The following is a 27,881-nucleotide window of genomic DNA, read 5'->3' as shown; positions in this document are numbered from 1 at the left end:
CTTCAGGATCCAAAAAGTGCAAATCCTATTTTCCAAGGTCCAATTTTAAAGTTTAACTGAAATATTAATCTAAGCAAAAAAGGAAATTAAAAGACAATAATATTGTACAAAATATGTGAATAATAAACTAACATTACAACTAGCAAAGAAGAAAAATAGACTAAAAACTAACTTTTTGGGGGGAGGGGAATCAGCGTGGATGTAAGTATGTAATGGAGGCTTGATTTGGCATGGAACGATGAGACTGATCCGAGTTATAACCACCGGTAGAATAAAATGCAGGTACCGAAGGTATATTTAGGGTCATGGAGAAGCTACTCAGCATAAGCACCACCGAAGCCATAGTTGGTCGATCTGCTGCATTTTCCTGAACACACAACAAACCGATATGGATGCATCTCAGCATCTCATTTGTCGAACCCGAAGCATTCCTCAAAAATGGATCCACCACTTCTCCGCCTCTTCCTTCTTCCCAACTTCTCCATGCCTGCGACATTAAGTTATCTCACTTTTCTATCACTATCTATACATAAAGGGGTGTCAAAAAAGGTTACATGCTTAATACTTACGAAGCTCAGGAGGTCTCCTACGCTGCCATCCCCGCTTCGAAAACCATTATTTTTGCGGCCGCTGATGATTTCAAGGACTAATACTCCAAAGCTATAGACATCGGACTTGATTGAGAACTGGCCTTGTATTAGGTACTCTGGAGGCATATATCCACTGCAGTTTAAAGATTTTATTACTCTTTGTAACTCAATAAAACTATTTAAGTTTTGTAACTTACTATGTTCCCACAACTCTGCTTGTATTTGCCTGCGTTTCATCTTGTCCGAACAATCTTGCCATACCAAAATCAGCAATTTTGGGACTCATCTCTATGTCTAAAAGTATATTACTAGCTTTTAAATCACGGTGAATGATCTTGTGACGAGAATCTTCGTGTAAGTAGAGGATTCCCCTCGCAATACTTCCTATGATCTTGTAGCGTCTATCCCAATCTAAATCTGAATGCTTGATGGAGTCTACATGTCCAATTGCAAATGAGTTAGAATGTTCACATATCAATAATATCATTCTGTAATGTGTTGTGTGTAAGTAAATTAATGATGAATGTTACCGAATATGAAGTTATCCAAGCTTGCATTTTGAACAAATTCATATATTAGCAACTTCTCCATTCCTTCTAAGGCGAAACCCAATAGTCTTACTAAGTTCGTGTGCTGAAGCTTAGCCAATAAGAAAACTTCATTCTTGAATTCCATATTGCCCTGCCCAGAATCTTTTGACAATCTTTTCACTGCAATTTCTTGACCATTTGGAAATTTCCCCTGAAATTATGATACAACAAATTATTTGTGTTTAGATTTTGAATTTGTTACACGCCACACTCTTATTCTAATCGTAATATATCTACCTTGTAAACCATTCCAAATTGTTAACCTATGAATTTTTCGATTCAGAACTTTCAAGCCTAAACTCAAAGCTGAGCAGAAGAGATGTTACTTCTTGGACACTCCACCCTTCTGTTTTTGCTGTAATAGTCACCATAACAGGATCATAATCACTGCCAAGACCACCAAGAATATAGAGGATTTGGTCGTCCTCTGAAATCAGGCAACCAGAAGCCCCAAGAAGCCCAAGAAGATCACAGAATCCCTTGATCTTGTTCAGATACTCTCTCATAGTGAGGTTGTTTTTCTTGATAGTTTGCAACTGGAGCCTGTATTGCATGATCTTGGCCTTAGATTGGCTTGCAAAACTGCTTTCCAATGCCTTCCAGATCTGTTTGCTGGTCATTAAACCAACCATCAGAACCATAATACTCTCAGAAAGTGAGGACTGAATCCAAGATGCCAACAGCTGATCTTGTCTCCTCCATGCCAGAAAATCTGGATTCAGCCTTGCTTCAGAAGAGCCGGCTTCTCTTAAGAATTGTGGGGGTATTTCTTGATCCTCCATCAGATAAGACTCCAACTCATATCCTCGTATAGTGGACATGATCTGTTGTTTCCATATGAGATAGTTTGATTCTGTAAGCTTAATAGCTATTGGGTGACTCTGGGTCAATACTGGAATAACATGGCGAAATTGCTCACTTTCTGCCATGATAAAGAAAGGTAACCAAAATAAAAACAAAATGAGGAGGGTTACAGAACCTAGGAAGACCTAGGCTCTGATACCAAAATAGGAAAAGAGGAAAAGCATGAATAAAGTTGGGTAGAAAGTAACTCAAAATGAAGATGCTTCATTGATTGTAATTTGATAATTCATATGCGTTGAGAAGGAAGACAAAATACTATTGCATCTTATACTAATCAATGGAACCCTCTGGAATGGAATGGATACAAACAAAACTTCTAACAGACTATATACGTGGAACAACACAGTGGCTAGCGTGTGGAGTAATGTGGTGGCCACACTCCTTCTTATCCATTCTCTTGGTTCCCTGCAGCAGAACATCTTTCCAGCTAGGAGTAGTGTGATGACATGTCTCTTCTTTTGGTGATGTGTTTGATGTGATCAAGCATAGGTTAACACAAATCCACCTTGACCCAACTTATTATGAGAGTAAAATCATTGGTTGCGGCTTTGATTGTGCGGAAAGCATGCTGCAGTGATTCGGCTGAGCTAATATCGTCGATAGCTTCAAGAAATTATGATAAAACATTTGAGTCTAATACTCCAATAAAAAACGAATTAATAAAGCATATGTGTACTAAAGAGACGAGTTACTTACTTTGAGGAATTTCCGTTGGTTTCTGTTTTTTTCTCTTTCTTAGAAAGATGATAGCTAATACACCAACTATTAAACACACAACAATTACAACCACAATTATGACAATAGTTGTGCTACCATTTTTCTTTCCTGCAAAAGAAAACCAAAAAACTAATGTATTGATTAAATTGGTCATAAAAAATATCCACACATAATATATAGCGGAGTCTACTTCTAATAGTAGCATAATAGAGAACTATAATGTGTAGTGAAAATTTTACCAATAAATAGAAGTGGTCTTTTATTATTGGACGAATCAAAATAAAAGAAATAATGTTCCCTCCCTCTCAATAAATATGAAACATTTCAGTTTCCACACTAGATTTTATGTAGTGTTTTTTTTGAGTTAATGAAGAGAGTAAAATAAGATAGGTGAGAAAATAAAGATGATGATGCTATTAGTGGGTCAAAGTCCGGGCCCGGTGAGGCCCGTCGGTATTTGAGCCCAGCTTGGCCCAGACCCACGTCTGAAACGGTCCGGCCCGGGCCTGGGTTTTGGTTGACATGGATGGGCCCAACCCAGTCCGAGCCCAGTTAGTAAATGGGCCGGGCCGGGCTGGGCTAAATTTAATGCATGCTTTTTAGTTACAAAATTACTATCGTCAATCTATAATTTTTGTTAAGTAGTTCGTGTGCAATTGAGTTGTAATATTTACATAAAGAAGGTTAAAAATTAAAAATGGAAGAAGTAACTTGTTTACATATTAATTTATTGATTTGCATAATTCCATACATTTAGGAATCAAGAAACTAAAATACACTATTTAGAAGGAAACGGCTAAAATCAAAGATTAATTGGAACTAAAATCATGGAAATATTAATTGGGAGTAGAGAATGAAAATATATATTGAATATAGTGAAATGGCTAAATCATGGAAAGATTAATTGAAAAATTAATTGGAACTAAAAAGAGATGTTCCATAATTCATGCATAATTAATCCTCTATATTAGCATGTGATCGTGTCTATGTATATGGATATATAGGTATAGGATATATGCCAATACCATATAATTATATATAATCCCACAAAATCAGGATTTAAAAGATATCTACTAAAATAACGATCTGCTATATACATATCGTAACATACACATATTATAATACACGATCTATTAGGGGAGTGATCAATTGCAAACTCATTATTTAATTGCTAACTACAACTAATTTAAGGCCATAAGATTTTAGAAAACGTGTGGTTTACAGTTTGCCGAGTGTAATTTTCGTTTTTTATTAATGAAATAAAAAAAGATAAAAAAAACTCTAAATTAGGGTTTTGGATGAAAATGTCATTATAGTGTTTCGAAAATATCAACACAATGCTTTGAGAATGTCAACACAATGCTTTAAGAATGTTAACCCATTGCTTATATTGATATTCTACATGTATTATATTGACATATTTTATATAGTATGTTGACATTTCTGCTGTACGAAATTTTTTTCCGAAAAAATTAAAAATTTTCAAAAAAATTTCAAATTTTGACGTCAGAACATATGCATGTAGGATATCATTGGAATCCTTATAAAATTATATTTAATTTGATATATGCTATATGAATTTAAAGTTTTGGGATTCTTTTAAAAGTTAGTTATAACTAAACATGTTGTTAATTGACATTAATACCCTTATTGATATTTTTTGGAATTAATCATATGGTCTTATTGACGTTTTTCGTTGATCGTATTGACATTTAGGGATTAATGATCTAAGCCTTTAATTTGAATATCTAATGACTATTATTTAGTTGTAGTTAGCAATTAAGTTATGAGTTAGCAATATAACACTCCTTCGATCTACTATATATATATATATATATATATATATATATATATATAAGGGAGTGATCAATTGCTAACTAATTAGCAATCTCAAAGTAAGACTAAATCTTAGCCATTAGATTAGAAGATCTAGTAGTTGAAAGAATGCCACATGTATTATATTTTTAATTAAAAAAATTAATAAATAAAATTAGAGGGTATTAATGTCAATTCCCTCTCATTAAAATCATCTTAAAACTTTAAATTTACGTAACTCTCACGATTTAAATTTATTTTTCGCAAAAAATATATAAAATTAAAGATAATTTTATAAGGATTCCAACGAGATCTCAATTGCATATGTTCCGACGACGTTCGGATGATGAAATTTGATATTTTTTATTTTAGTTTTCGTAAATGTTGATAACCAGATTTTTATCAACAAATACATCAAAAAATCTCAATAAAACCATGTAAAAATCTCAATAAATATGTGTTGATATTTTCTTGTACTAGTGTTGATATTCTTATGTCATATTGTTGATATTTGTAATACACAATGTTGATATAAAAAAACATTCACGAAAATTATCATATGATAACATAATGACGATATTACCTTTTTGTTGATATTTTATCTACTAATTATTGAGATTCGTAAGATTTAATCCCATCCACTTATTTTAAAATCTAAGGTTGGAGATTTGGTCTGGATTTTGAATTAGGTTGCTATAAGCATTAGAACATGACCCTATATACATACACCTAAAAAATTTAACTATTTCATCACTATAATCATGGAAGAATTAATCTCTATAATTATGCAAAGCAATTTTAGTACTCGAATCTACTATTCAGTGAAGAAAGAAATTAGGTAAAAATGAATCTCCTATAATTAATGATAATCATGAATTGTAATTTCAGAATGTTATATTTAAATCTCCATGGTACTTGGTCATCTTCCAATGAGTTTAGCCCCTTAATTCCATATTGAGACTGAATATGGACCCTTTAATCTAAAAATCAAAGGCTGAGATTGAATAAAAAAAATATCAATACATTGAATTAACAATCTCAACAAAAGGGTAAAATGGACAATTTACATAAAATTCAGTGCGCATATTTCAATCTCATTTCTCAAACCATTCACTCCACCTTCAACAACCACACCACTCACTCCATTTTCACTCTCAATCTGTCGCCCCGTTCACTGCATTTTCTCTCTGAATCTCTCAAACTTTCGCCCCGTTCACTGCATTTTCTCTCTGAATCTCTCAATCTCGTCGCCGTTCACTGCATTTTCTCTCTCAATCTCCCAATCTCGTCGCCGTTCACGTCATTTTCTCTCTCAATCTCTTTCGCCTCCAAAACCAGATTCACTACGCCAAAACACATATCTCTCACTCAAACACAGAAGAACAGCTCGAAAACTCCCCTTCTCCTCCGAAGAAAAGCTCGACCTAGGGCAGATTCACAAATTTGAAGAAAAACGACGGTAAATATGAAATTTAAACTCCGAAATTTGTTTTAAACTTGCTAAAATTTCAACAGAAATGAAACTGATAGATTTATTTTTTGCAGTGAACGACTTCAAAAAAGGTGGAATGGTTTCAATTGAAAATGCTCCAGCTGAATCGAAAGGTATTTTTCAATTTGATTTACCGATTTCTGATTTTTTGCATTGCAGTTTGAGATTTCAGATTTCAACAAAGAATTAGGGTTCAAATTTTAGTGCAATATGTTTATAAGCTTCTGTAATTGTATTGTTGGTAGATTGATTTCTGATTTGATAGCATATGAGAATATGAATCTTCATTTTCTGAAAGCTTGAAGCTCTGATGAATTATTTAGAAGTTCTGTTAATATTAGAAAGCTTTTATATCTAGTACAAATATGGATATTGAGGTAGCTAAATGTTGATATTGGGTAAGCTATATGTTGATTATGTGTAAGCTATATGTTGATATTAGGTAAGCTATATGCTGATGATGTCTTAGCTAAATGTTGATAATGGATAAGCTATATGTTGATATTGAGTAAGGTATATGTTGATATTGGGTAAGCTATATGTAGAATGATTGTAGTACAAAATGTGAAATAGGTATTCTTTCCTGTCTATGAAAATAAACACTATTATTTAGTGTGTTTTGAGATGAAAGTAGTGAGAATGTCTGTTATAGACAACTACATGCATTTTGATGAACGAGAGCAGACTGACACGTATGGAATCACACTTGTCTTGCTGGTAAGTATTTTTTCTAAAACTATATTGAATAACAAAATTTAAACTTGTTGGCCTATTGATGAATAATCTATGTTTATATATGATTGAATTTGTATGGCAGCGGAAATTCTTTTCCATGTATCTTAGCTACAATGGAAATATAAAGCTCGGAAATGCTGTCAAAGAACTGAAGATGGAACACTTACAGATGCCATGGAAATCATCCACCAACAAGACTGATAGTGCAATATATTTAATGAGACACATGGAGACGTACAAGGGACAAAAGATCAAAGATTGGCAAACAGGACAGCCAATTAGAGGATTGAAGACTCTGAGAATCTTGCGTGTCAAATATTGCACAGCTCTAGTGACGTCTACGTTTAATTGCAACTGCGAGTTGGTGAAGGAGAAGGCAAAACACCATCTGAATGCAATAAATTTACCAAGGTTGATGTGGAAGATCTTATTATAAATTGGGGAAAATAGTAAGAGCTTTGGAGGATTATAAATAAACTTCTTTTGTGATATTTTTGTATGTAGAAATACTAATGGCATTAGCTATATCATTTTGGACATGTTATGTTAGTGTTCCTTTTGTCAGTATTGAGAAATATCGTAACTCATCTACAAAATATTAAGAAGTACATGATTTGGTATTGTTTCAATGTTGTGTTGATATTATTTTGTTATTCATAGCTATATGAGAATGTGTATAGGCCAATTATTGAGAATTCCAAATAGTAATATTGAGAAAGTATACGAATTATTGAGAATTCCAAATAGTAATGTTGAGAAAGTATATACGAATTATTGAGAATTCCAAATAGTAATGTTGAGAAAGTATACACGAATTATTGAGAATTCCAAATAGTAATGTTGAGAATTTATAAAGTTGTATTGATGTCCATTCGTTTACATGTAATTGAAAATTTAAGCAACACGAAATGTTTTGAACAAACTTGATAGTATATGGAAAATAAAATGAGATAACATTCAGAACATATGTTTGAGATTATTATTCTTCCATAAAAACATGGAATCAAGAATGCTAAGGAATATCCAAAACAAGGAATTATGTATGCCAATAAACAGAAACCACAGTAATAGGAACAACTAATTTATTTCTGTTTTTTACTCTTCTCTTTGCCGCAGTTCCTTGAATCATGACTAACCATTTTATGGCATTTCCCACATCGTCTAGGAGGTTTAGACGCTGCCTTCTTCGCCGCTTCCATCTTAGAAGCCAACCTGGATCCAGATCCTTTACACTTCACCACATTTGGCGGATGAGCATGTATAACATCAAGCCTCACAACACCATACAATTCCTCAAACCTCTTCTTTTTCTCCAACACGGACATCACATAAGAACCATCACCAAAAAGATGATTTTCAACATCCTCAATCGCATCTATAACTGCATTAATATCAGCAATGCTGCCCTCAGTTCTCTCTCTGTACTAATCTGTAGTATGTTGTGTGCAGTTTGTTGATGGCATTATGCTTGTCATCGTAAAAGAAATCTGTAAATAATACCAGACCTCACAACATCAAAATATCAACAATCGTAGTAGGCTATGTATAATACTTGTTTGATCCTGAAAAGTTGAGGTAGAAGAACCATGCACAGATATTAAAAGATGTTTCTTCAGCCACCTCTTTCTAATATAAATTTCAGGCATCAACTGCACATCATTGTTCTTGAAAACAAGAAACATGTGACGACACAGAATCCCACACCTCTGATATAGCTTGCATTGACACTCGTACAAATCATCCTCAGCATTGTTCGTAACAGTCCAAGTCCTATGGCCCCAGTCAGTTATATAAACGCAAATGTTTGTTTCAACAGACATGTGGGTCATCATGCATTAATGCCGCCTGTTGTTTTTCTACCAGATTTTCGAGGATCAAATCCAACCTCTTTAGCATAATCTTCATAGAAGGAGATAGCAGCATCAAGTGACTTGAAACTTTTTCCAACAAAAGGCCTTAATTCTTCTTTGCACAGAGGTGTAACTTTAGCTAAAACATAAATTCAACATTTTAGAAAACAACTTCAACATATCAGGTTACAAAATCAATAATAAAGTACAGAAACATCAATAAACTACATTATCAACACACAACATAAAACATACAAATTAAAACTAAGAAACACAGAATAAGAACAAAAAACAAGAGGAAACAACCTATGAATAAAACTGATAGAATAATCATCAAACAAACCGAGACAAAAAAAAACACTAAAACTAGTACTAATCAATGAAAAAACTATTAAAAGCATAAACATGTATCAGAACATGAACATCAGAATAAAAATTACAAAAGTTACTAACGAATGAATGAAACAACAACTCAATTAAAAACAAAAACTTCAGATACAAAAATTGAGAAGATGCATATCAAATGATTCAAAATTAAAACATAAAAGCACAATTACTAACACATACCTGGCATTACTGAACAAAGACAAGCAAAATACCTTCGGAAAGGAGACAATCGCGATAGGTTGATGAGATCGGCAGAAATTGACAAGCAAAATAGCTTCAAAAAGAAGAAAATCGCGATTTGATGAGACAGAATTTGATGAGCTCGCCAGATTTTGAACAACTAGAATCAATTCCTCCAATTTATAATCGCGTGATTCAGAAAATATAAATTTGGAAAGAAATCTCTGAGATTTGAAGACCGATTTGATGATACGAAGAAGAGAAGAGAAATTTGAGGGATGAGAGATTTTAGGAAAAGAAATCTGAGCGTGAATTAGAATATTGGATGCAAAACAATTTGGATGGACTAAAATACCCTTTTCATATTATTTAAACTAATAAAAGGAAAAAAAATATCTCAAATCTAGACTAAATCAAGCCCTTGGATTAGAAGAATGGACAGTTATGATGAAGTCTTAATTTGGGATTAACAATTAGTTAGCATATGATCATGCCCCCCATGGTACTAATATAGTTTTGGTGAATTAGTTTGTATAGGCTTATATATAGTTTAAAAGATACTAGTATGAAATCATAGGTATAACTTATAAGGCAAATACATAAGCTGGGCCGGGCCTGGGCCGGGCTTCAGATGGTCCTGGGCATGGTCCTGGGTTTTAAAAAACAGCCCAATTGGAGCCCGATTAAACTCCTCAGCCCAGCCCAGGCCCGCTCTATTTCGCTAGCGGGCCGGACCGGGCTGGGCTGGCGATCGGGCGTGAGATCGGGCACCCATTGTTGATGCTCTCAGCATGTTCATAAACGACACCATGGTCGGTCGCTCCCCTGCATTTTCTTGAACACACAGCAAACCAATATGCATGCACCACAGCATCTCACTTATTGAACCCGATCCCAATATCAAATAGTCAATTGAGGCACTTCAAATGTCACGACCACAACTCCCTAGTGCTAGTGAGCGTAGCTATTTCGTGACTAAACCATTCTCAATCATCAAGGGACAACATAAAAAAAAGGATGAAATCACTCAAATCAAAAGTATCAAAGGCATATGGGTACATAGTCGAAATGTGATCAGAGTAACAAGACTAAGTTCAAAGCTTGCTAGTACATAATTCTAGGTTTGCAGCGGAAGAGTCCAAGACAAAATAGCACGTATGAAGACATGCTACTTTGGGCTACCTAACTACTTATTTAATATGCTTGTCCCAACACCTTCGCCTGCTCGTCCACGTTCAACCTGCACATTTGAAAATAACATGCAGGGCTGAGTATTTGATATACTCAGTGGGCATATTGCCAAAAATGGTTCTATCTTTAATTGTCAATGCCAAAGTTGAGTGATCACGGGGTTTTACTTAAAAGACCCGAGTCACTAAAATACTTTTCCTTTAGTAAAGATTTGATTGCGCAATCACGTAACATAGATATACCATATCTGAACCTTGTGTGAACCGGGAATGTGGCCACATTCCACGACGGTCACTGGACCGGCCAACCCCTTTTGTTAGCTCACGGTCCCCTTATATGTACACTAGTCCGAGTAGGGTGCTACCTAGAGTGCGATGATCATTTTATTCTTTCTCTAAATTTTCTAGAAGAGTTCTAAAATTCTTGAGTATTAATTAAATCAGTAGATTTAATTAAATTAGAAAGATTATTCACTTAACTAGAGGGTGCTACCTCCTATGCTATTTATTTAAGCACACTAAAATAAGCTCGGGGTCTTCTCATTGTTAGCGTATCGTAATTTCTTAAAATTAATCATTTGGGCACTCATGCTAATTTCCGAAAAAAAATTAGACTTATCCTCGTGGAAAAATAATTTACGGAATATTAACTATTAAGTTCATAACATAGTAAGGCCCAAAGATTTAATTAGCTTCCTACTATTTACTTCAATTTAGTTAGTGGCCCAAACATTAATTTATTTGTCAAGGCCCAAAACATTAATTAAGAAAGAGGCCCAAAACTCCCTCATTCCATCGGCCTCTCCCCCTCATTCCACCGCTGCAGCAGCGAGCGCGGGGGCGCACCGCCGCTATGCACGACCGATCTCCTTCTCCTCCCGCTCGGTCCGCCACTACCGCGGAGTCCGCCGGCATTCTTCCCTTTTTGGGGTCTGTCGCCGCCGCCGTTGTGATAGCACGGGCAGTGGTTACGCTGCCCTGCTTCTGCCCGGAGGTCGCCTTCACAGCAGCCCGGCCTTCCCATCACCGGACGGCCGGAGAGCCCTCCGCCACTGTACTCTCTCGCCTCGCCGTTATTTCGTCAGGTAAGGTTATTTATCATTTTTCCCTCTTTTGTTCATATTTTCTAAGGTCTTGTCCCTTGAGATTAAAGATTGGTGTTTTAAACTTGTAGCTTTGCAATTGCTAGGTTGTGGTGGTGGATCGGAGCGTGGGGCTGTCCATCGGAGGGCCGACGTTCGCTGCCGGCAGTCCGGCAGATTCACCTCCTCAAGATAAGTTTTCCAGTTAGCTTAGTGATTACAGACTTGATTGTGGAGCTCAACTCACTGGAATGAGCTTGAAAGGTTTATCTTGCTATGTTAAATGTTGTTTCTATGATTCTAAGAGTTGGAGTTCTACTGGGACTTTACAACTCTGCAGTTATCCTATGAGTTTGGTTAAGAAAAGTTGGTCCCTTGACTATTACAGCTTGATACTTGTTGTGAGGCTGGATTTCATATAGTTAACACTTGTGCTACTAGGTTCTTGTACTATGTGGTGATTGATCTAAACAAGATGCAAGATAAGGTGTTGGGGTGTTTACCTCTTGATGTAGTGAAGGAATGAGGTTGCCCTTGTTGCTGCTTGAGATCAGCTCCTAAGGCACCAAGCTTTCTAACTCTCTCTAAGTTTTGCTGATTATTTTGAGGAGTGTGGGGGGGGAAGTTCGAATATGGTGTGGGGAGGATTTTTATAGGCTGATTGTGTACTTGTAAGCCTTAAATGAGGCTGCTGAAACTCTTGTCTCTATCCAGCAACATATCCCTCTCTCTTTGATCTTTTGCAGCAAACTTTAACTGAAATTTTGATGGTATACTAAGGGTATATTGCTGCCACAATCCTTTTTGTTGATTCTCCACCACCCCTTTTATTTAATTTAGCTTGGTGTTGTGTCTAGCATAAGTACTCTTGCATTAATACATTTTGTTTGATCTCCTTGCAGGTACAGCGAGAGAAATGCAAGGCTGTTGGGAGCAGGGGAGTTCAAACTGACTTTGCTTCCTTTGGCAAGTCTTTTGGTCTACTCTAACAAAGGTATTATTGTCTTCTTCCTTAAGTGAAATCTGTTGGCTGCTTTAATACTCCTCAATTTCCCTCTTGTTCCCCTTGCATCTAATTTACTTGTTTGTCTTTTGCAGGAGAAAGAGACAGCTTGGCTGCCACCCAACTGTCCCGGGAGGTAGGCTCGCTGCCTTGGCTCACCGGCTGACCGGGTAGGGTCGCGGTGGTGTGCGGCTTGGGCTCGGAAAAGAAGAGGCCCAACGTGTAGTAAAAGAGTCGGCCTTAGCTCTTAGCCTTTTAGCCCATACTTGTAAATTTGTGTACTAGCATTCACATTTCCTTTTTCTTAAATTCTTACTTCCCATGTATTTCACTATGTAAGCTAGAGTGTATTTGATAGTAGTTGCATTTTCTTAGCTAGAAAACGAACTCTTCATCTTCTTTCTCGTTAGTTATGGCTCGTAAATAGTAATGGAGTAGTTTTAGTTCATCCCAACTCTATTTATTCATTCATTGATTATTATTTATTTCTTATTTTTTTTAAACGGCACTTAAGCAACACAAGGTAACGAGTTCTTATTTAATTTGTCGCAACAAGAGAGTGACACAATTCCATGTTGGTGAACCCTTACAACATAAGCCGAACGAAAACAAACGAGCGGTTATTACATTCTACCCTCCTTAACGAAAATTTCGTCCCGAAATTTTGCTTATGTTACTCAAACAGTTCTGGGTACTTTTCTTTCATCTTGTCCTCCAATTCCCACGTAGCTTCCTCGTGACCATGGTGCTTCCATAAAACTTTCACTGTTACAATAGATTTATTCCTCAATTCCTTGACCTTCCTATCCAAGATTGCCTCTGGCTTCTCTTCATAGCTTAAGTCTGGTTCCAAAACCATTTCCTCTTGGTGGACTATGTGTTTTGGGTCGAACACATATTTCCTCAATTGAGACACGTGAAAAACGTCGTGCACGTTCCCGAAATTTGGTGGGAGTGCCAATCTGTACGCCACAGGACCAACTCCTTCTAGAATCTCGTAGGGTTCGATGAGACGTGGTCTTAGTTTGCCCTTGACGCCAAATCTCGTAATTCCTTTAGACGGGGATACTTTCAGAAAAACTTTGTCTCCCGCCTTGAACTGCAGATCGGTTCGGCGAGCATCCGCGTAAGACTTCTGCCTGTCTTGAGCTTCCTTGATTCTCTCACGGATCTGGCGGACGATCTCCATAATTTTCTCTACAGAATCTGGTCCAAGTGTCTTTCTCTCACCGACCTCATCCCAATAAAGTGGTGATCTACATTTCCTCCCATACAGTGCTTCATATGGGGCCATGTTTATGGTTGCCTGATAACTGTTGTTGTAAGCAAACTCTATAAGTGGCAATACTGGCTCCCATTTTCCTCCGCGGTCGAGCACTACGGCCCTCAACATATCTTCTAAGGTTTGGATTGTCCTCTCAGACTGCCCATCTGTCTGTGGATGGAATGCAGTACTGAAATTCAATCTAGTGCCCAGCTCTTGCTGCAGGCTTATCCAAAATCTGGAAGTAAATTTTTGGATCCCTGTCTGATGTGATCGTCACCGGTATTCCATGTAACCGTATGATCTCTTGCACATAGATCTGAGCTAACTTGTCCGATCCGTAAGTGATACGAACTGGTACAAAGTGGACACTCTTGGTGAGGCGATCTATAATCACCCAAATAGCAGTATTCCCTCGTTGTGACTTTGGCAATCCTGTCACGAAATCCATTGCAATGTGCTCCCATTTCCACTCGGGAATTTCCGGGGGTTGCAATTTTCCATAGGGTCGTTGATGTAGAGCCTTCACTTGTTGACATGCTAGGCACCTTTCTACAAACGACGCTATGCTCCTCTTCATGCCATCCCACCAAAAATGCTTCTTCATATCTTGATACATTTTCGTACCTCCTGGGTGGGCGGTGTAGGGTGTCTCATGCGCTTCGCTCATGATCTCATCTCTGAGAGCCTCGTCATTGGGCACGCATAATCTCCCTTCAAAAGTGAGGGTGTTATCCGCTTGTTTGCGGTAACTCACCTCTTTTCCCGTCCTCACCTTAAGTCGAATTTTCTCTAATGCTTCATCACTCCTTTGAGCTTCAACAATTCTGGCCCTTAAGTCTGGTTCAATCACTAGAGTGGCGATTCTACTTTCCACCGTCTCTGGTGCTCTTACTACCTCCAATCCCATCTTAGCGAATTCCCGTATGAGTTCCTCATTTTGTGTAAGGAAGGTGGCCACTTGGGGTGTAGTTTTCCTGCTCAAGGCATCTGCCACTACATTCGCCTTGCCTGGGTGGTAATTTATACCACAGTCATAATCCTTGACTAATTCGAGCCATCTACGTTGTCGCATATTTAAATCCTTCTGCTCGAAAAAGTACTTAAGGCTCTTATGGTCCGTGAGGATCTCACATCGAACTCCGTAGAGGTGATGTCTACAAATCTTCAAGGCATGTACCACTGCCGCTAGTTCCAGATCATGAGTGGGGTAGTTTAACTCGTGCGGCCTAAGTTGGCGTGACGCATAAGCAATCACCTTGCCATCCTGCATCAATACGCATCCGAGCCCGACTTTTGATGCATCGGTGTACACCACATAGCCTGCTCCTGGTGCTGGCAAGGCTAAGACTGGTGCGGTGGTCAATTTTTCTTTTAATAGTTGGAAGCTCGCTTCGCACTCCGGCGTCCAATTGACCTTAGCCCCTTTCTTGAGCTGTTGGGTTAATGGTCTGGCTATGCTAGAAAATCCTTCAATAAACCTTCGATAATATCCAGCCAAACCTAAAAAAAAACTTCGAATCTCACTAGGTGTTGTTGGTGACTGCCAACGTTGTACTGCTTCCACTTTTGCAGGGTCCACTCGGATCCCTTCTGCCGTTACTATGTGTCCTAGGAAGTTCACCTCGTTGAGCCAGAACTCACATTTGCTAAACTTAGCATAGAGCTTCTCGGCTCTCAACGTCTCTAAGGTGGTTCTCAGATGTTCCTCGTGTTCCTTCTCGTTCTCCGAATAGATAAGTACATCATCTATAAAGACTAGGACGAACTTGTCCAAGTATGGGTGGAACACGCGGTTCATTAGGTCCATGAACACTGCCGGGGCATTTGTGAGCCCGAAAGGCATCACTGTGAATTCGTAATGGCCGTATCTGGTGCGGAATGTTGTCTTGGGTACATCGTCATGTCGGACCTTCAGTTGGTGATAGCCTGATCTCAAGTCCATTTTTGAGAATACACCGGCCCCTCGAAGTTGGTCAAAAAGGTCATCAATCCTCGGTAGAGGATACTTGTTCTTGAGCGTCAGCTTGTTCAACTCTCGGTAGTCGATACACATTCTCAGTGTTCCGTCCTTCTTCTTTACGAAGAGCACTGGTGCGCCCCATGGTGACACACTGGGTCGGATGAAGCCTAGGTCTAGTAGTTCCTGTAACTGTATCTTGAATTCTTCTAACTCTTTAGGCGCCATTCTGTATGGTGCCTTCGATACTGGGGCCGATCCTGGTTCGAGATCGATTGTGAATTCTAATTGCCTGTCTGGCGGCAATCCAGGTAGTGCGTCTGGGAAGACATCTGAAAATTCTCGTACCACTGCTACATCTTCAATCTTACGGTCCTCTTTCTCTTCTCCATTCAGGTAAACGAGGTATGCAGGGTATCCTTTCCTTATCATAGTGGTTGCTTGTAGTGCAGAAATTATGGACTTTCGTCGCCTCATTGAGATTCCGTGGAAGATTGTGGGTTCCTTCCCTGGGTATTGCAGCGAGATCTACCTTTCCTTACAAAGAATGGTAGCGTAGTTTTCGGCTAACCAATCCATTCCCAATATGATGTCGACGCTCCACATCAACATCACATGCAAATTGTGAGCCACTAACTTAAGGTTTCCCAAAGTGAATTCTACGTTCGAGCAAGTTCGCGAGATATCTATAAGGCCTCCTACGGGTGAGGACACCCTCATCTTATGTTCGATTGCATCAGTAGGAAGTTCTAAAGTATCCACGCAAGGTGCTGATATGAACGAGTGTGATGCACCAGTATCAAACAAAATGGCAATAGGTATGTTGAGGAGAGTTCCCATACCTGCCAGATTGCCCTGCTCCTGGTTCCCTTGCTCCATCTTAGGCTGCTTCTGTCTCAGTGCAAAAGCTCTGGCCTGAGTGGGAAGCCTCTGCCGTAACTGCCGCTGGTGTTGTGGAACTTGGGGTAGGGCCGCTTTTCCTTTCGGCTCAGCTTGAAGTGCCCGCAGTTGTGGACGCTGCCCCTGATAGTCATGTCTCCCTCATGTCCTAGTATTCTTGTTCGGCATTCCCTGGAGAAATGTGCGCTTCTGCTACTATTAAGGCACCTATGTGTCCTAACTCTGCACTTTCCACGATGGTTTCTTGATCACTGAGCGCAGGGAGGGACCTTCAGTCGGTACTCAACCTTCTTATTGAGATCAGTTTGTCTACTGCCATTGGGGCAAGCTGTTGCTTCTTATTCTCATTTGAAATACGTTTCCATTTTCCGATCGTTCCTTCATTCGTTGGTTTTATTGTGCCACACCTCGGACGATTTTCCTCTTGTCGAAGACATCCGCTCTTTAAAACGTAATCTATGAGAGTGCTCATATTTTCACTAGATTTCGTTTCCTAACGATGATCTTGATCTCCATTTCTTGTGTCTCTCTTAGTTCACTTCGTTATTTGCCCGCCAATCACTGAATTGCTTAGTTAAATAAGTCTTGCCCAACGAAAAGTCATTAGGTCTATACGTATATAAGACGCATTTACAGTTCTCTTTTTGTGTCCTATATTACCTGCGTAAATAGCGTAACATTCCATCCCTTAGTAGCTCGTTACATGTGGCACACAGGTGCGAATAGTCAACTTTTCATGTTGTTATTTATACCGTCGCTTCTGGTTGGCGTATTGCTTCTGCATGAATGTCGGTCATCTGTATCTATACGGAATTAAGGTTGCCTTCCATGAGAGTCTTGTATTAAGAACTCGACGATTTATCGATCAGTCTTAACTTGGATAGGATCTGAAATTGCGTAGAAGAAGCATGGTTGAAAATTTCTTTAATCAAGCTGCGACAATGTATTTTGAAGGCAAACACTGAGGTCAATTGAACTTATCATGACCAATCAGAGAACTACGTGGTTCGAATGGTGTTAGGTAAACCCATGAGATTGTGAACTCACTTCTGATGGAAGCTTGGAATAACATGAGATAGATCATGAAAATAGGATGAAGTTGAATTATCTCTCAATTTCAATAGTGGGCTACCATATAGGATATTTCAATTGTCGGCTCAAATTGAAAAGATCTGAACATTAAGGATGATGGTTTCAACATGTCAAAGCCCGAGTTTATCAGTCATGGAAGAGTTTAGAAATACAGGCAATTGCCACGAATCAATGTTTATCATGGTTTAACGACATCATAATGTGATATTGTGGAATCAAGTCAATGGGTTCGCAAGTTTGGTTAGAGGCAACCAAGGTGAAAGAAACTTTTTGGAACGATCAAATAGGTCCAATACATCAAGGGATATGCAATACACTAGCCTTAACTTAGTGTTACAGAATAAATTACGAGCTAGAAACAATATGTGTGATGGAACTGAGCTAGAAAGAGTTCCATCCCTCAAAGAAAAGATGTCACCACAAACATAGTTGCAAAATAGAGAGGTGAACAAAAGTCCCCACATAATATGCCATCATAAAAAAAAATGTTTGAGCGGCATAAATCTTTTGGAGGTCAAGTAAGCAACTTAACAATGAAGGTTTATTACCTGAGTTAAAGAATTTAAGAGTTTTTGTTCTTATACATTGTAAGTCATAGAAGACAACAACCAATAAGGGTGTTTGAGAAAATAGGAGTAATCCGCTTTCGGGAACTGAAATTTAATCATCACTATTGTGGGATAGATGATAGTGTCGTATTACTTGCAAAAATGTGAGTCAATCAAAAGTCTTAAATAGATGGGAGGACATCATTTTCAAGGGGGTTCGGAGGATGTCCGAAGAGTGAGATTATTCTGAAGGTCATGATTGTAAGCAACTTTAGAAATGAGAGGTATAAGGTTGGTGCTTACAAGTCATAGCATTACTCTTTATGAACGATGTCAAAGGACTACAGTCGAAAACTTGAAGTGAGTCACAACTTTCATAGAAAATAAGAATTGGGATGCGTTACTCGTAAAGATGAAAGTCAATCCAAAGTCTGATATAGACAACGAGCACTGCTGTTAAGGAGGTTCAGAATCCAAGTAATTACTGTTGATTAAAATCGTCCATTCCAACTTCGGAGATGGCACTCCCTTGTTCATCTTTCGAGAGTTGGAACATTATAAGATCGTCCTAGGAAATCCCAAGTTCCAAGTAGAGATTCATCACTTTAGTACGACTAATAATTATAGTTGAGGATCAAATCTTTCATAGTTTTCTTAGCAAGTTCATAACGATCTTCTTTGCAAAATCTCATAGCTCTCGCGTGTCCTTGACGTGTAATAGTGAGGCGTCCCTATGACGTGTCGCCACTGGTGACTCCAAATGAGAGATCGGAATATTTCGTTAGATCGCAGGTACGATCTATCATTTTTTTGCAGGGACACACCACTTAGCATATCTTCTTGTAGAAGATTTCAAATCGTATACCACTTCTATTATATTCTCCGTGTTCTTATTGTTCAGGGAAAACGATAGGAAATTGTAAGCATCAATCTAAGTTCGAGTTTGAACCAAAATTTTCGTTTGTCCTATCACTCAAGAAAGTGATGTTACAGTTATCCACTTACAACTATGTTCAAAGTGCTAGTGTAACATACCTCCTAGGCACTCTATGTTTGCATCCATTAGTCATGGTCTCTCACACTTTAAGATTTTGAGCATGCACAACATCATGACACGTTGGCATCTGATGCAAATAATCAAATTTTGCATAGCAAATTTAGTATCTAAGTAAATGAAAGAGATACAATATTTCCCCTTGAAATTCGAAATAATTTTTGAAAATTCTTATAACTGAAACATTTTGAAAGAGGTACGACTTTACCTCATTGTTGCAGTTGAACGTGACGAGTCGAGGTGTTGGGTCCTTTAACTTTCCATTAAGTCATGTTCTAGCCTAGTGCTATCATTCTAGACTAAGGCTTGAAAGAAGGTTCTTGGGTCCAGAGCGAAAGAACAGTGCTCTGATACCACTCTGTCACGACCACAACTCCCTAGTGCTAGTGAGCGTAGCTATTTCGTGACTAAACCATTCTCAATCATCAAGGGACAACATAAAAAAAAAGGATGAAATCACTCAAATCAAAAGTATCAAAGGCATATGGGTACATAGTCGAAATGTGATCAGAGTAACAAGACTAAGTTCAAAGCTTGCTAGTACATAATTCTAGGTTTGCAGCGGAAGAGTCCAAGACAAAATAGCATGTATGAAGACATGCTACTTTGGGCTACCTAACTACTTATTTAATATGCTTGTCCCAACACCTTCGCCTGCTCGTCCACGTTCAACCTGCACATTTGAAAATAACATGCAGGGCTGAGTATTTGATATACTCAGTGGGCATATTGCCAAAAATGGTTCTATCTTTAATTGTCAATGCCACAGTTGAGTGATCACAGGGTTTTACTTAAAAGACCCGAGTCACTAAAATACTTTTCCTTTAGTAAAGATTTGATTGCGCAATCACGTAATATAGATATACCATATCTGAACCTTGTGTGAACCGAGAATGTGGCCACATTCCACGACGGTCACTGGACCGGCCAACCCCTTTTGTTAGCTCACGGTCCCCTTATGTGTACACTAGTCCGAGTAGGGTTTGCGGCCCTACTGGGACCCGAATTCGATTTAACTTGAATTGGCATAGCCAAGCAGATAGGTAATCATAAAACAAAACATGGCATGACAACATACTTGAGCAAAGAATCACATTTTCATACTAAAAACACGTTTTAAAAGAATGCCCACCTCAAAAGCTAAAGCTCCTTCCGAATTTTCCTTAACTTGGTCTTAGATGACGTTCGAAGACGTCCCTTTAGGAAAATAAAATGATACTTAATTAGATTTTGAGATATCCATTAAGCTTAAACGTAATGCATCCTAAGTGCGATGATCATTTTATTCTTTCTCTAAATTTTCTAGAAGAGTTCTAAAATTCTTGAGTATTAATTAAATCAGTAGATTTAATTAAATTAGAAAGATTATTCACTTAACTAGAGGGTGCTACCTCCTATGCTATTTATTTAAGCACACTAAAATAAGCTCGGGGTCTTCTCATTGTTAGCGTATCGTAATTTCTTAAAATTAATCATTTGGGCACTAATGCTAATTTTCGAAAAAAAAATTAGACTTATCCTCGTGGAAAAATAATTTACGGAATATTAACTATTAAGTTCATAACATAGTAAGGCCCAAAGATTTAATTAGCTTCCTACTATTTACTTCAATTTAGTTAGTGGCCCAAACATTAATTTATTTGTCAAGGCCCAAAACATTAATTAAGAAAGAGGCCCAAAACTCCCTCATTCCATCGGCCTCTCCCCCTCATTCCATCACAAATTTCCCAAATTCCAAACACCAACCCTAATCAACTTCTCTCTCTTCTTCCTCTCGGCAGTATCGCCGCCAACCGCCACCGTCCGCCGCCGCTTCGTCCTCGTCCGCGGCCGCCCGACGAGCAGGGCTGCCGCCTGGGGCGTCGCTCGGCGCCGCTCCACCCCTCTCCGTTCCTTTATCTTTCTCTTTCTTCCTCCATCGGCGAAATCGCCGCCTCTCTGCCACCGGTGCTCCCTCGTCGCCACCGCGGCTCCGTCTTCCTCTCTTTCTTCCTCTCTCTGTCCCGCTCGTGCCACCGCTGCAGCAGCGAGCGCGGCGGCGCACCGCCGCTATGCACGACCGATCTCCTTCTCCTCCCGCTCGGTCACTACCGCGGAGTCCGCCGGCATTCTTCCCTTTTTGGGGTCTGTCGCCGCCGCCGTTGTGATAGCACGGGCAGTGGTTACGCTGCCCTGCTTCTGCCCGGAGGTCGCCTTCACAGCAGCCCGGCCTTCCCATCACCGGACGGCCGGAGAGCCCTCCGCCACTGTACTCTCTCTCCTCGCCGTTATTTCGTCAGGTAAGGTTATTTATCATTTTTCCCTCTTTTGTTCTTATTTTCTAAGGTCTTGTCCCTTGAGATTAAAGATTGGTGTTTTAAACTTGTAGCTTTGCAATTGCTAGGTTGTAGTGGTGGATCGGAGCGTGGGGCTGTCCATCGGAGGGCCGACGTTCGCTGCCGGCAGTCCGGCAGATTCACCTCCTCAAGATAAGTTTTCCAGTTAGCTTAGTGATTACAGACTTGATTGTGGAGCTCAATTCACTGGAATGAGCTTGAAAGGTTTATCTTGCTATGTTAAATGTTGTTTCTATGATTCTAAGAGTTGGAGTTCTACTGGGACTTTACAACTCTGCAGTTATCCTATGAGTTTGGTTAAGAAAAGTTGGTCCCTTGACTATTACAGCTTGATACTTGTTGTGAGGCTGGATTTAGTATAGTTAACACTTGTGCTACTAGGTTCTTGTACTATGTGGTGATTGATCTAAACAAGATGCAAGATAAGGTGTTGGGGTGTTTACCTCTTGATGTAGTGAAGGAATGAGGTTGCCCTTGTTGCTGCTTGAGATCAGCTCCTAAGGCACCAAGCTTTTTAACTCTCTCTAAGTTTTGCTGATTATTTTGAGGAGTGTGGGGGGGGAAGTTCGAATATGGTGTGGGGAGGATTTTTATAGGCTGATTGTGTACTTGTAAGCCTTAAATGAGGCTGCTGAAACTCTTGTCTCTATCCAGCAACATATCCCTCTCTCTTTGATCTTTTGCAGCAAACTTTAACTGAAATTTTGATGGTATACTAAGGGTATATTTCTGCCACAATCCTTTTTGTTGATTCTCCACCACCCCTTTTATTTAATTTAGCTTGGTGTTGTGTCTAGCATAAGTACTCTTGCATTAATACATTTTGTTTGATCTCCTTGCAGGTACAGCGAGAGAAATGCAAGGCTGTTGGGAGCAGGTGAGTTCAAACTGACTTTGCTTCCTTTGGCAAGTCTTTTGGTCTACTCTAACAAAGGTATTATTGTCTTCTTCCTTAAGTGAAATCTGTTGGCTGCTTTAATACTCCTCAATTTCCCTCTTGTTCCCCTTGCATCTAATTTACTTGTTTGTCTTTTGCAGGAGAAAGAGACAGCTTGGCTGCCACCCAACTGTCCCGGGAGGTAGGCTCGCTGCCTTGGCTCACCGGCTGACCGGGTGGGGTCGCGGTGGTGTGCGGCTTGGGCTCGGAAAAGAAGAGGCCCAACGTGTAGTAAAAGAGTCGGCCTTAGCTCTTAGCCTTTTAGCCCATACTTGTAAATTTGTGTACTAGCATTCACATTTCCTTTTTCTTAAATTCTTACTTCCCATGTATTTCACTATGTAAGCTAGAGTGTATTTGATAGTAGTTGCATTTTCTTAGCTAGAAAACGAACTCTTCATCTTCTTTCTCGTTAGTTATAGCTCGTAAATAGTAATGGAGTAGTTTTAGTTCATCCCAACTCTATTTATTCATTCATTGATTATTATTTATTTATTTTTTTTTTTTAATAGGCACTTAAGCAACACAAGGTAACGAGTTCTTATTTAATTTGTCGCAATAAGAGAGTGACACAATTCCATGTTGGTGAACCCTTACAACATAAGCCGAACGAAAACAAACGAGCGGTTATTACATCAAACATTACCTTTTTCATGTTCATGTCTCTGAAACAATATTTTCCTACTCCAGGATCCAAAAAGTGCAAATCCTATTTTCCAAGGACCAATTTTAAAGTTTAACTCAAATATTAATCTAAGCAAAAAAGGAATCTAAAAGACAATAATATTGTACAAAATATGTGATAATAAACTAACATTACAACTAGTAAAGAAGAAAAATAGAATAAAAACTTACTTTTTGGGGGGAGGGGAATCAGCATGGATGCAAGTCTGTGATGGAGGCTTGATTTGGCATGGAACGATGAGACTGATCCAAGTTATAACCACCGGTAGAATAAAATGCAGGTACCGAAGGTATATTTAGGGTCATGGAGAAGCTACTAAGCATAAGCACCACCGAAGCCATAGTTGGTCGATCTGCTGCATTTTCCTGAACACACAGCAAACCAATATGGATGCATCTCAGCATCTCATTTATTGAATCCGAACCACTCCTCAAAATTGGATCCACCACTTCTCCACCTCTTCCTTCTTGCCAACTTCTCCATGCCTGCAAAATTAATTAATCTCACTTTCCATTCATTAACTATATATAAAAGGGTTTCAAAAAGGTTACATGCTTGATACTTACGAAGCTCAGGAGGTCTCCTACTCTGCCATCCCCGCTTCGAAAACCATTATTTCTGCGGCCGCTGATAGTTTCAAGGACTAATACTCAAGCTGTAGACGTCCGACTTGACTGAGAACTGGCCATGTATAAGATACTCTGGTGGCATACATCCGTTGCAGTTTAGAGTTTTTAGTACTTGTGTAACTCAATAAAACAGTTTAAGTTGTGTAACTCACTATGTTCCCACAACTCTGATTGTATTTCTCAATTTTTCATCTTGTCCGAACAATCTTGCCATTCCAAAATCAGCAATCTTAGGACTCATGTCTCTGTCTAGAAGTATATTACTGGCTTTTAAATCACGATGAATGATCTTGTGACAAAAATCTTCATGCAAATAGAGGATTCCCCTCGCAATACATCCTATGATCTTGTAGCCTCTATCCCAATCCAAATCCGAATGCCTGACTGAGTCTACATGTCCACTTGCAAATGAGTTAGACTATCCATGTTCACATATTGTGTTGTGTAAGGCGATCAAGAATAATTGTTACCGAATAAGAAGTTATCCAAGCTTGCATTTTGAACAAATTCATATATCAGAAACTTCTCCATTCCTTATAAGGCGAAACCCAATAGTCTAACTAAATTCTTGTGCTGAAGCTTAGCCAATAAGAGAACTTCATTCTTGAATTCCATAACGCCCTGCCTAGAATCTTTTGACAATCTTTTCACTGCAATTTCTTGACCATTTGGAAATTCCCCCTGAAATTATGATACAACAAATTATTTGTGTTTAGATTTTGAATTTGTTACACGCCACACACTTATTCTAATCGTAATATATGTACCTTGTAAACCATTCCAAATCCACCTTACGGAGGCGGAGGTACAAGTTCTAGTTCCTTGAGCCTAGTTTCATTGACAAACGGAGTGGTCTCGAAACGAAGATTGCAACTGGTCCAGAGTACTCTTCCCCCTCTGTACCCATCACAACATAGCGGTATTCTTGAAATAGCATCAACCAAACAACTATTACAATCCTCCAATGTCAAATCCGGGGAGCACTGAACTAATCCGAAAATCATTTGAGAATCGGGTCCAGTTGCACTCCCCGCTGCCACCTTCCTCGTAGACGAGCCAGCAGAGGCTCGTCCCCGTAGATCATGGAGCAACGCTCTTTGAGCCTCCCTAAACTGCCATGGACTCGTCACGTTCTGTGTATTCCTCACGGAGACAGCGGGTCTAGTCGCCACAGCCCCGTAGATGGTTCCATTCGAGTACCGTAAACTGCAAAATTCACTCCAGACGAAGGCCTCCTTCTGAATCGGGCATGACTCCACGATCGGCGCCGGCTTCCTGCACACATTGACGGCTCACGTTGAGCTGAACGTCGCCTCTGCACAGCGCGATGGCGTTCACTCGGTCGGGCCCCTGCCCGGCTGAGGCGTTGTAGAAGCCATTGATGCCGATGTTTGTGGAGATAGAAGAGAGAGTGGTGTTGATGTTAGCGCCGTATACGCTGTTGCTGGTGTAGTTGCCATTCTTGCCGCAAACTGTTTGAGCTAAAGCTAAGAGATCTCTTTGGATCAACGACACCAACAACAATCTTTGATAAGTCATAAATACTTTAATTTGAACGCAGTTGTTCTGCAATTTTTAGAGTAGATTGTTCAATACTACCTTGATGTTTTTATCATCGAGAGCTGGTTGAATTTGTCACGGTAAGAAAAAGTTCCTCGTTGATTGTAACAGCCCACTTTCCTAGGGTACAATAAATGCGGCGGCTGCTACCAAACGGATTCTAAGGAAGTAAACATAGACTAGGGTTTCATTAAAAGAGTGTTGGCCAAATTATTAAAGGAACCATCAGAGCATTTAAAACAAACATAACCTAGAAGTTTAAAAGAAAAAGGAAGGTATCATAAATGACGATCAAACATCTTGAGAGTACGACATAGTTTCCAAGGTAAAAACCACAAGATAGTCTAAAGCCTCTAAACCGAAAGGAGAGTGCAAAATACTCAAAATAAACATAAGTGTATCACAAACTCAGCGGAAAGCGACCAAGAGAAAGTCCAGCTATGTATGAAGCACAACTACGCTTGAAGTTCAAAAAAAACATTCATCTTGATTAATTATCATGCTCAACACCCGCCACCGCTCGTCATCATTCAACCTGCACATAAGGAAACACATGCAGGGCTGAGTATTTTGAAATACTCAGTGAGCTCATTGCCAAAACATTTTATAAGTTATGCCACCCTTACCAAGTGAACTCGAGTTTTAAGCAGTTATAAGAGAAATATCACGAGTATCACAAAATATATTTTCATAGACTGGCCAGTCAAAATAACTCCCCATTTTCCTCAACAAAATCAACAATCACAATCATTCCATGGTGCGACGAAAGTGTGGCCACACTTTACGCCCACGAGACCGGCCGACTAGCAAGGACGGCTCCCGATCCCCTCGAGTACACAGCCTGGTAGGGCTTGCGGCCCATACTCAGACCCGAATTCGTATAAACATATCCATGACCATATAGCCCAATGGAGCGAACTCACAAACTAGGCATCAGGCGCACAATATCACAATAAAACATACATAGGCATGGCATAACAGTTAAACCACCCTTATAACACCAAACAATATTTTGATAAAATAAAATAGAGTTTTTAGAGTAAAGCCCACCTCGACTGCTTAGGTTTCAAGTAAGTTTCTCTTTTCCTTTGTCTGTCTTCGCAACCGAGGTTTCACATTTTTAAAGCACATAGGCACACATATCACGATTCAGATTCTTAGTTCGACTCCTAAAACATGCATGTCTCAACGGTTTCCCCTTTTTCCCATTGATTCATCTTATTATTACTAATTAATCAAGATCATGTTTATCACACAAGAATATTTAGCCATCAAACACACTCTACACAACACAACACACACACACATACACGACGCACACACACACGCCACACACATACACATGTAACATATTCCCACATCCCTTCTATCCCACTTTTACTCAACCAAGATGCATGAGGGTTCAAGAAGACCGATTAATTGGTTAGAAGAAGAAGAAAAAGAAGAAGGAGAAGAAAAAGAGGAACTCATAAACAAAATACCTTTTTAGAGAAAAACAATCGGTAGAAACAAAGTAGAGACTTGGTTCTTCAAGAATCTTGGCGTTCAAACTCTAAATTCTTCTCAAAGGATGACAACATATTGGTGTATGGAAGAAGAAAAATTTGAGAGAGTGAGGGGAGGGGGTTTCGAAAATGTGGGGGCTAGGGTTAGGGGTTTTGGTTCTTATTTATAGAGTCCAATGAGATCTTTAGAATATTTGGTAAGATGTTATTCTCCACAATTAAATAATCAATATTATAGAGTAGGGAAGAAGAAATACCAAAAATAAACTCTAGGGTTCAAAGGCATGTAGGTTTCGAAAATTTGCCATTTTAATTAGCCAAGATTTTGTTTTGGTATATTTTACGGAGTAGAATAAAATATCACGGAGCAAAATATAAATTGAGAATTCTCTCAATTTGGAGTGGAAAGTGGCGTCTCCTATGCCCCTTTAATTAAGGCATGGATTTTTAAATATTGACTAGAATAAGTTAAGGCAAGATCCCTTGAGGTATGGAAAGATTTGGTAAAATAATTAAATTCTAGGTATGGAAGGAAATCAAATAAGGGATTAACTAAAATAAAATAAATTCCTTCCTTCCCACAATAGGTGATTTTCGAAAATCACCAAGGCACAAGGGGGCTCGATTTTTCCTCTTCAAAATAAGGATATAATTGGGTCTTGGATTTAATTTGGATAAATCTCCCAAGAATTAAATTAAATCCGGAAAAATAGAATTCCTCCTCTAAAATCAAGGGGGGTTCGAAAATCACAAGAATTGGGTGGCAAGTATTTATGGAAATTTTTCTCTAACATACTCACTCACCCTTAAACAAATAATTTACCACATAATCTCATAATTCAATAAATCGCATGCCACATCACATAGTCAACAAATTTGACTTTTCAAACTTCCCGGTCAAGGAAACTCATGCAAT

General features: G+C 38.9%; 2 long non-coding RNA genes, 1 other non-coding gene and 2 pseudogenes across 6 annotated transcripts; 2 read left to right on the top strand and 3 right to left on the bottom strand.

The window, feature by feature from the left end:
• Positions 1 to 122: 122 nt before the first annotated feature.
• On the bottom strand, positions 123 to 25,445 carry LOC125188105 (cysteine-rich receptor-like protein kinase 26; annotated as a pseudogene).
• Positions 1,479 to 1,615, bottom strand: LOC148931708 (small nucleolar RNA Z247). The gene has a single exon (XR_016136124.1). It is a non-coding gene; the product is annotated as a small nucleolar RNA Z247 (small nucleolar RNA).
• Positions 11,235 to 12,943, top strand: LOC125207934 (uncharacterized). 3 transcript variants are annotated; one of them, XR_016135865.1, is made up of 4 exons: positions 11,235 to 11,495; positions 11,585 to 12,085; positions 12,149 to 12,486; positions 12,591 to 12,943. It is a non-coding gene; the product is annotated as an uncharacterized LOC125207934 (long non-coding RNA). The 3 variants fall into 3 exon arrangements; XR_016135864.1 differs by having other exon boundaries at positions 11,236 to 11,495; positions 11,600 to 12,085; XR_016135863.1 differs by lacking the exons at positions 11,235 to 11,495; positions 11,585 to 12,085 and having other exon boundaries at positions 12,096 to 12,486.
• LOC125204335 (uncharacterized) lies at positions 21,024 to 23,001 on the top strand. 2 transcript variants are annotated; one of them, XR_016135861.1, is made up of 4 exons: positions 21,024 to 21,592; positions 21,697 to 22,370; positions 22,492 to 22,583; positions 22,688 to 23,001. It is a non-coding gene; the product is annotated as an uncharacterized LOC125204335 (long non-coding RNA). The 2 variants fall into 2 exon arrangements; XR_016135862.1 differs by having other exon boundaries at positions 21,682 to 22,370.
• Positions 23,460 to 24,691, bottom strand: LOC125188096 (cysteine-rich receptor-like protein kinase 10; annotated as a pseudogene).
• Positions 25,446 to 27,881: the final 2,436 nt, after the last annotated feature.

Source organism: Salvia hispanica, chromosome 2, assembly GCF_029641045.1.
Source record: "Salvia hispanica isolate PSC_SH4W2 chromosome 2, Shi_PSC_v1, whole genome shotgun sequence".
NCBI classification, from domain to species: Eukaryota; Viridiplantae; Streptophyta; class Magnoliopsida; order Lamiales; family Lamiaceae; genus Salvia; species Salvia hispanica.
This window is presented reverse-complemented; position numbering and strand designations above follow the sequence as displayed.